The 10,527-nt window shown below is 35.6% G+C and overlaps 1 pseudogene; it reads left to right on the top strand.

Moving 5' to 3' along the window:
- The first annotated feature begins 646 nt into the window (after nt 1-646).
- On the top strand, nt 647-10,272 carry LOC149188364 (protein COBRA-like; annotated as a pseudogene).
- Nucleotides 10,273-10,527: the final 255 nt, after the last annotated feature.

The following is a 10,527-nucleotide window of genomic DNA, read 5'->3' on the forward strand; positions in this document are numbered from 1 at the left end:
ATTTTGCAGTTTGTTTTCTATAACACGCCAAGATTTATAGTATAAACTTATTTTTACCATAAAATTTGGCAAAATTTTAAGTTTTAAGATCGATTTCCATTCTTAAAATTTTCCATCCTTATCAAGGATATGAATACAATATTAACTTAAAATTTATCTACATTGTGCTCTTTACAGGTGCTTATGATCCACTAGATCCAAATAGTAACATAACGATCAAATGGGATATTGTGTCTTGGACTGCGGATGGATATGTTGCAAGTAATTCCCTTCCATCAAATAGGCCTTGAATTATAATTCCCCTTCCTCATTTTCCTGAAATAGATGTTGAGCTTTTCTGAATTTCATTCCTAGTAGCCAACAAGTTAAATTCTCAAAGCTTGACATGATGACAAATTTGGAAAACCTTCAAGTCAGGTAGAGTTTATTTTGATATTTATGAAAATTTATGATAAATTGTGTTGTATTGATTGGTATGTTTGATATTTTGAGTAAATACTTCACTCATTTTTAATTAGCTTTATCTCCCCGAAATTAAGTAAGTATTCACTAGAAAGATTGGTACAATTTACTAAAAATTCTCTGAAAATCTTCATGCTAGAACTTATTTTACTCTTTGCTGAGTCTAATGAGCTTCCCTCTGTAGGTGGTCGTGACCATGCATAATTTTCAGCAGTACCGCCATATACCAAGCCTCCCAAGATGGACTTTGGGTTAGCATTGAGAAAAAAAGGAGGTCATCTGGGCTGTGGTTGGTTGCCAGACAATAGAGCAAGGAGATTGCTCCAAATGGAAAGTAGGTGTTCCACACTGTTGCAAGAAGGACCCCACCATTGTTGGTCTCTTACCAGGTGTGCCTTACAATCATCAATTTACTAATTGCTGCAAAGGTGGAGCATTGGCATCTTGGGCTCAAGATCCTCCAAATTCCATCGCATCCTTCCAAGTTAGTGTGGGAAATTCAGGGACCACTAACAAAACTGTCAAATTGCCAAAGAATTTCACTTTGAAGGCTTGAGGACTGGGTTATACTTGTGGCCCTGCAAAGATTGTTAAACCCAACCTGTTCTTTAGTCCAGATCGCCGCAGAACCACTCAATTTTTGAGTAATATACTATATAATCCCTTATAATTTATATATTTGTGAATGTTATGTGTTTCACTCTGAGCAGGCTAAGTCTTGTATTTGAATTTCCCCTGTCCTTGTGCAGTGACATGGACTGTAACATGCACATATTCTCAGTTCCTGGCTCAGAAAATTTCAACATGCTATGTCTCCTTATCATCGTTCTATAATGATACTATAACACCATGCCCTACTTGTGCCTGCGCTTGCCGGAACAACATAACTCAACCTGCTTGTATTGAGTATGATTCTTATTCCCTTGCAAATTCATTCAATTAATTTTAAATTTGCAGATTTGTGAAATATTTTAAAATTTGGCCGATAGCAGCCACTTCTTTTTTCTTTCTGGTTCATTACATTCCAAAATATTTTCAACAATACGAATTCATTTCTATATTTATGGCAGATTGGTAAAATATTTTAAAATCCAATAAATATGTAATTAGGTTACTGTTAATAAGATTTCAAAATATTCTTAAAATCTTCAATCAAATTAAATTCGGCAAAAAAACCCTGATCTTCTACCAAATCTAGATGCATCAGATTCTAAACTGTGCTGTTAATTTGATGCAGTACCGATTCACCAGTTCTTAAGTTGTCGGGGACAAATTCTGCCACAAACACCTTGCAGCCACCACTTCTACAGTGCACCCATCATATGTGCCCGATCAGAGTACACTGGCATGTGAAGTTGAATTACAAAGAGTACTGGAGAGTGAATATCACAGTGACAAATTTCAATTACAGAATGAACTACACCGACTGGACATTAGTTGCACAGCATCCAAACTTTGATAATGTAACCCAAGTTTTCGGCTTCAACTATAAATCTTTAACTCCATATGGATCGATCAGTAAGTACATATTTCGAAAACATTTACTGTTATTGATTTTAAGCACAGTTAATTTAACTATATCTATCAAATCAAATTTTTAGAATATTTTGGAATCTGCAATCAACTATACAAACTTCTGGTTAATTGTGATTAAAATATGAATTGATGCTATTCACCTGAAGCCTAACCTTATTTTAGATGTAGGGATATTTCAAAAATTTGATAGAAATGAATGAATTCATCTCATTTCCATCAAATTTCCAAGATCTTCTGAAATCTGCAAAACTGTTAATTGTAATTTGTATATGAATACTAATACTGTCAATTAAAACTACCTACACTTGATCTGGTTCGATGTCTTCTTGTCAAATCTAGCTGGGACATAGACCCAAACTTGGTTAGCTTTTCTGCCTTTCACCTGTCGGTTGACCAATAAATCACTGTTGTTTGGGTTATTGGGAGCGAGGATAGTCAAACATTCAATGCACTCCATTGGAGTCTGAATGTGCAGATCCTATCATCTTAAATATTTCTGTCATGTAATTCTCTCATCTTGGAATTTGAAATAGCGTTGGATCCTGTTATATTTATTTTGTTGCTCATAAATGTAATATTGGAGGGCAACTTGATTAATGGAAATAATTGATGTCATCCATCATTCAATTTTGATGGCTTTCAGATTTTACAAGCGGTCCAGCCAAATCAAAGAAAAACAAAGGAGGTAGTGCAAGCTTTAGGGTTTACATTGATAGTGATCTGCTTCTTCTTGCCAGGTAAATATTGTGCTTCCGCTGGTTGGTTAATTTTTTTTTGTTGGTGAGTAGCTAGGCCAGCTAGCCTTTTCACTTGGTGGACTGTGTGGATTACATAGTACTTGGCCTTCGTTCCTTCTATTTTTAATAGTTCAAAATGCTATTTAATTTCATTATTTTATCTCAATGGTTGAGTTTACAAGTTTTCGCGGGGCATGAAATAGATATGCTGTGATTTGTGAGTTGCTTTGCACATCAATATATTATTTCCAGATGACCAAGTATGTGTAGATTGATACCTTACATCTAAATTAATTAGAGAAACTGGTCCTGATTCGTTTCACAGAGTTCTAACCAACCATATTCATTAATTAGAAGCATTGAGAGTGGGGTATGTATGTCAGAAGGAATCATAGTAGTTGATAAACATCATGGGATCATGAGCATATCCTTGAATGGCTCTTGGTATGCTATGAGAAAGAAGAATGTTTCATGGAATTTGTTTGCGGATATTTCTATTAATAGTATTCTCATTTCATCTACTCTACCAGGTGTTAAATTGTTATTCTAAAGCACCTTATTATTGGACTGTACAAGAAACCTGACATTGTTGTATCTATTTTGTGATGCTATATGTTAATCATTAACATTATTGATTTCATACATCTGATTCCAATGGTTTTCTATTTTTCAGGTGTTTATTTATTTATTTATTTTTCCAGCAGAAAAAAATGGATAGGGCATGGGCATGTCGAGATCATGGAATCGAATAGATGGATGGGACTTATAGTGTTTTCAGTAGTAATTATCATCTGCTTCACCTGCCCAACAGCCAGGTAGATTGTTCAATATTTTACTTTTTTGTCTGTGGGTCTATGTTTTTATCCTTCGGGCGACTGATAAATGATTTTTGTTTAGGTTTTCTGAAGGGAGGGAGGGAACTTAAACATTCGATGAATTCCACCTCAATCCGAATGCGGAGATATCTTAAATATTCTCATAAGTAATTCTCTCATCTCAGAAATTGAAACAGAGTATCAATTCACATCTTGTGTCAGTAGGAGGACATGTTATATTTATTTTGTTATTAAAGCATGGTTTGATTTTGATAGGTGGTCAGTTGTTACTTCCCATGCGCCTTCAAAATCTCCAAGGTGGAAAGCATCTTGGAGTGATTCTGCATAAGAGAGGTCCAATTCTGCTCTCCACATCATTCCTGAGACATCTGGTAGCTTTTTTTCCTTCAGCTTTATTGTGTTATAAAAAATCCCTACTTCTTTCAAGATGAGTTCTTCTCAAGCAAGTGTGTTCGAAGATATCTACATGGGTCTTTGGACATGGTCTTCAATTCTCTAAATTGGCAATTGGCTCCATGGTATGTTTGCATCTTCAAGATAGGTTTCTGAGCAAGATGAGCTCTTAACTTCTCAAGGCATGCAGCGTTGTGTTTAGAGTAGAAGATATAAGGAGACTCACAATTTAAAGTAAGCTACTTTAGCTATTCATTAGGAAATACTCAGTTATACTCTTTATTTATCTGTATGCTCCAAACCCTGCATTCTAACACTTGCCTCATGAAATCATAAGTTACATTCTTTGTTTAGTGACTAGTTGATATATTCAAACTATCATTTGTGTATGCAGACTACTATGGAGGGCTCTCGATGTTCTCGGTGTTGTGGAGTCCCTTTTCCTGAATTATCCGTAGTTACAAGGGTATTGTCATTACATCATTCAATTTGATCCTCTATACTTTACCTCCAGCTGCTCTTCCCACTATAATTTAGCTTCTTGTATGCCAATTTACATGGCATAGATGACTTCCTTCCTTTCATCATTTACCAAATAGCTCTCGTACACTGGCTTTGGAAAATGGTAAGTACGCCAGCATAGCTCTTTGCTGATAAATGTCTCGGAAAGCATGCAAGAACATAACAAACATAGATGTAGAAATTGTAAAATCTCACCGTATTATTGTTTCTGCCCTCATGCATTCAGGATTTGATCGCCAAAACAATAAGACCACAATGGCCAACACACAAATTATCTCAAGGCATCCATCGTTGCATTTATAGTAGAAGCTATAATGAGACTCACAATTTAAAGTAAGCTACTTTAGCTGTTCATTAGGAACTACTCAATTTTACTATTTATCTATCTGTATGCTCCAAACCCTGTATTATAGCACTTGCCTCATGAATTCATAAGTTACATTCTTTGTTAGTGACTAGTCGATATATTCAAACTATCATTTGTGTATGCAGACTACTATGGAGGGCTCTCGATGTTCTCGGTGTTGCAAAGTCCCTTCACCTGAAGCATACGTAGTTACAAGGGTATTGTCATTACATCATTCAATTTGATCCTTTGTACTTTACCTCCAGCTGCTCTTCCCACTATAATTTAGCTTCTTGTATGCCAATTTACAGGGCAGAGGTGACTTCCTTCCCTTCAGCATTTTCCAAACAGCTCTCGTACACCGGCTTTGGACAATGGTAAGTACACCAGCATAACTTTTGGCTGATAAATGTATCAGAAAGCATACAAGACCATAGCAAACATAAATGTAGAAATTGTAAAAGCTCAACGTATTATTGTTTCTGCATCTAGGAGATGACTTCAACACTCCCTCATTGCCACTATGACATGATGTACTTTCTATCCCATTAACTATTACCAAACAACTCTCGTACACTGGCTTTGGAAATGGTAAGTATGCCAGCATAACTCTTGGCTGATAAATGTCTCGGAAAGCAAGCAAGACCATGGCAAACATAGATGTAGAAATTTTAAAAGCTCACCATATTATTGTTTCTGCCCTCATGCATTCAAGATTTGATCGCCAAAACAATAAGACCCCAATGGCAAACACACAACTTATCTCAAGGCATGTAGCGTTGCGTTTAGAGTAGAAGCTGTAAGGACACTCACAATTTAAAGTAAGCTACTTTAGCTGTTCATTAGGAATTACTCAATTATACTCTTTATTTGTCTGTATGCTCCAAACCTTGCATTCTAGCACTTGCCTCATGAATTCATAAGTTACATTCTTTGTTTAGTGACTAGTCGATATATTCAAACTATCATTTGTGTATGCAGACTACTATGGAGGGCTCTCGATGTTCTTGGTGTTGCAGAGTCCCTTTGCCTGAAGCATCCGCAGTTACAGGGGTATTGTCATTACATCATTCAATTTAATCCTCTATACTTTACCTCCAGCTACTCTTCCCACTATAATTTAGCTTCTTGTATGCCAATTTATAGGGCACGGGTGACTTCCTTCCCTTCAGCATTTACCAAACAACTCTCGTACACTGGCTTTGGAAAATGGTAAGTACACCATCATAACTCTTGGCTGATAAATTCTCAGAAAGCATGCAAGACCATAGCAAACATCGATGTAGAAATTGTAAAAGCTCACTATATTATTGTTTCTACCCTCATGCATTCAGGATTTGATCGCCAAAACAATAAGACCACAATAGCCAACACACAACTTATCTCAAGGCATGCAGCGTTGTGTTTAGAGTAATTGGTTTTTAGTTTTACCATTTACAGGGGGTTGATATAGGTGCACCTAGTGGACAGTTAGAAAAATGTCCATATTCATTTGAATATTTTCAAGATTAGAATGACTATAGGGCTCACTAGAGGGGTCTTCCATGGTAGATAGTCCATGCCATGCTAGAATATGGACTCCTAAAAGGTGTGAACCCTGAGTTTAACCAATAGAAATTCAAAATCATATAAGCCAATTCTTATTGGGCACAACATTCTTAACATTCTTTGCAATCACAACACCTATGAAACCTGGTATCCAAAAACAGCATAATAAAACAGAGGAGAAAAAATATGTCTATCCAGATTGATATCAGGTATTTTTTTATTTCGCATCTATAGGGTACCTTAAAATTCTATTTAAAAAAAAAAAAAATCTCACTTACATTGGATGTTTTCTTGATTTGCCCATTTTTTATCCAATGCTTCTCGTCTCAAATCCATCACTTTTAGTCTGGTTGGTTCTTTCAGATTAAAGCTTCTGCTTCTTTGTTTCAGATTTAATGCTTCACCTGTTGCTTCTTTGTCTAGGGTATACCTGTTTGTATTCTTTATTTCTATTCCTAGTCATTTTTGTATCTAGGAGATGGCTTCAGCACTCCCTCATTGCCACTATGACATGATGTACTTTCTATCCCATTAACTATTTTGGTCATCCTTTTTTTCGCATGCTTTGTAATACTAAGTACTTTTCTTGTCTATCAGCGGAAATCATGAAGTTCGATGCGTGCAAAGGAGTATGCTTATGGATACCCTTGCAAAAGAATTGGCTCCAAGAACGATCAGATTCAATGCTAAAGTTGTTTCCATTCAACAGTCTACAGATTCTTCTTTAACTATAGTAAAACTGGGAGATGGAACGCTTATCAAAGCTAAGGTAGCATCTTAAATCCAAACTTTTGACTCCCATTTGAAGTAGTAAAACTTGGGCATAATTCTGACAAATTACCTGGCAGTTACGCTACAATAAGCCTTCTGAAGCTGAAGCAGAATAATTACATATGCTTGGAATGTAACAATGTAACAGAGTGCTGAGCCCCTCTAGAGACATCCTTCTATAGACTTTGATTCTCAAATGATATTTGAGGCATCCCTGTTCTCCTATGTTTTTTACTTGTTTTCTATGGAATGGGGATGAGAAAAGGAATGCCACAAATATCATTTGATGCATCTCCAGTTTTGTGGGAATGTCTTATTGGATGTCACTAGGACATCCCCTACATGAAGGGACCATTCTTAGGATATTCCCAGCAAGAAAGGCACTAGTCTGCCATTCCTGAAATTTGGTTCTATGTTGGAGCCATTGGTGAAATTCATTTGCTTGCCAATTCTTGCTGGAAGATAGAGTCATTAACCTTTGGCCCATTACAATGTCAACCTACAAAGACAATTAAAGCATTGGATAAAGATGCACCCTTTATACTACAAAAAATCTTTCATCGGTTGTTTGAGACAAATGAAATGCAAGCTTAGTTGAGTTCATTGTTATATATCCATAAACAGAAGTTCCTCCTCAAATGTACATTGTATATATTATAACCATTGACATAATGATGGCATGATCTGGTGAGAAGCCTTCATTAACTGAATTACATTATGTTATATGGAATTGTCTTGATTTACTATCGAGTACTCACGTGCCTGTTTAAGGTTAAAAAATTAGTAAACTGCATTCAAATTCATGCTAGTCACATTATTTTCTACTGGATAATTATATTGCAGATAAGTAGGCATTGTGTTGCTGGACAATTGTTCAACTTATGAATAATTACAGGGAACCAAAAAATTTGGTTTCTTTGGTAGAGAACTATTTAGCAGAAAATGAAAATAGATTGCTAGTCTTCGCTTTCAGCTAGCACTAACATCCTTTGATCTTTCTTCGATCTTCAAGACAAACTATTTCCACTGTTAAAACTTAAATAGATATAAGGTAGAGGGTAGGCAATATTTATCTGGCCAGAGGCCAAGACTACTTTATGTAACCCAAAGTATAATCGTGAACAACTATAGCTTGTATTGAAACACATGCATATAGGCAATGACGCACATAAAGTTCCATCGTAAGTTGCACATGTACATAATCAAAATGTTTGCTATTAAATAATTTAAGAATCAATACACATTTTAGCCTAGGAGACCTTGACCATATACAATGATGAGAATAGAAAAATTATTTCCCAACTTAATAATCAACCTCAGTTTGATTTTCTTGTTTATAATCCAGGAAACCATGGTAAGAAGGACAGTAGATCTGGAGGAGGAGCTTAGAATGATGGCCAAAGAAGTTTTTGGTTATGTGGAAGTTGTTCTGAATAGTCTTGCTACAAATGTTCCCAAAGTAAGACATCCATGTGGATGAGCACACAATACAACCATACAGAATCTCAGTGTTTATTCAGTCCATGATAATTGAATTGATGATTTGATGATTTGCAGGCTATAGTGCTTTGTCAAGTTGAGAAAGCCAAGGATGAAATGTTGACCTAACTTTATAGCTCAGTCAGGTAAGGTTTAATGAAAAAATGTTGTTAAGGTACATCAATAATTAGTTTGATTATTTTCCCATTTCTGTATTTTGCCAGACTGATTTTGATTTTCACTTGAAATCATGTCTCTTGGGACATTACGAAAGTAGTATTTTTTGTCATCCTCTGCAGGTGTAGTTGACACTTATTGATTGGAGCACTGTACATTTGAGCTTTTGGGTTGCCTTTTCAACTTTTTGTTTAAAAAGGTCCTACATGGATTTAAACTTGGATCGATCCCAAGAGAACTTTTGACTTATCAATTCTATTTTGCCGTGTTGATATGTATGTAGTGTGGGCTTAGTAGCAACACCTTTTAACCTCAATATCAATGAAAATGGAGCAACTATGAGCCCTTTTTTGGTTCTTTTTTATCAGCACTCTGTTTTACTCGTTTACGTCTCTTTATTTTGAATTTTAATTTAATTAAATTTTGAATTTATAGACAGACTGTGTTATTGGTTGTTTTGATCATTACTAGTTTTCTTTTGCTGCTTCTGCTGGCATTTTCCTCGTTGAATTGGCGGGGGTTCTGTATTTTTCCACTTAGATTTATTTGAATTTTAGTTTAGTTTAATTTTGAATTTATAGAAAGACTGTGTTATTGTTTTTTTTGATAAATACTGGTTTTCTTTTCCTGTTTCTATTGCCATTTTCCTGATTGAATTGGTGAGGGTTCCATGTTTTTCCACTTCTATTTATTTGTTTCCTTCTTATTTACTAATTTGGATTTTTTTGTTGCAGTATTCATGGGCAATGTGAAGTTATCATGTTTGATGTTACTGCGTGATTGACTTACAAGAATGTCCCAACGTGGCACAGAGATCTTTGTAGGTATCTCTTTTGCAGAGGGGTTGGATCTCTAAGTAGAAATGAAGGTTCCTTAATTGTGTGGTGGCACAACTGCCTGAACCAATTAGCTAAATATCTTTGTGAATTTCAGGGTGTGTGAGAACATTCCTATTGTTCTTTATGGAAACAAGGTTTATGTGAAGAATAGGCAAGTGAAAGCTAAGAAAGCTACTTTTCACAGAAAGAAGAATCTTTAGTACTATGAGATATCTGCAAAAAGTAGCTACAAGTTTGAGAAGCCATTCCTGTAGTTGGCACAGAAGCTCTCAGGGTGAGCCTTTCATATAGTTTTTGATGCTCCCTAATATGAATGTCTTATTAAAAAGTTTGCATCCATTCTATAATGGTTTACTTTTATAGGGATCCAAACTTCATTCTGTGGATTCACCTGCTCTTGCTCCTCCTGAGGTTCAGATAGACCTTGCAACCCAGCAGCAGTAAGTAGAATGTTATTTTCTTATTATTTTTTGTTATCTTTTTTTGAAATAATTTGTTCCATTTCTAAAAGATTGAAACTTTGGCTTACAATCTTTTATGTTGTCAGGTACGAGGCACAACTTGTAGTAGCTACGGCCCAACCCCTTCCAGATGACAATGATGATGCTTTTGAATACCTCTGTTAAGATGCTTTTGCATATTTAGGGATAGGCAGATTCAATTAGTTTTGTATCATTGGAGTTTTCTCTTGAGTTCCAACATTTAATTCTGATTTGTATTTGGGGCTTAGAATAGCATTATTGCATCTCTCTATTTTTTATTCGGGTACTGTGCAGATGTTTTCATCAGTGAAGTTGGCTAAGCTATCTTAGTTCAACTCCATTACAGAGCTATTTTTATATGCTAAGATAGTTTTTTCCGTTATATACTCTTGCACATTT

This window comes from Pinus tabuliformis, chromosome 3_1, assembly GCF_031772625.1.
Source record: "Pinus tabuliformis cultivar Carrire ecotype Pingquan chromosome 3_1, CPIR1, whole genome shotgun sequence".
In the NCBI taxonomy this organism is placed as follows: domain Eukaryota; kingdom Viridiplantae; phylum Streptophyta; class Pinopsida; order Pinales; family Pinaceae; genus Pinus; species Pinus tabuliformis.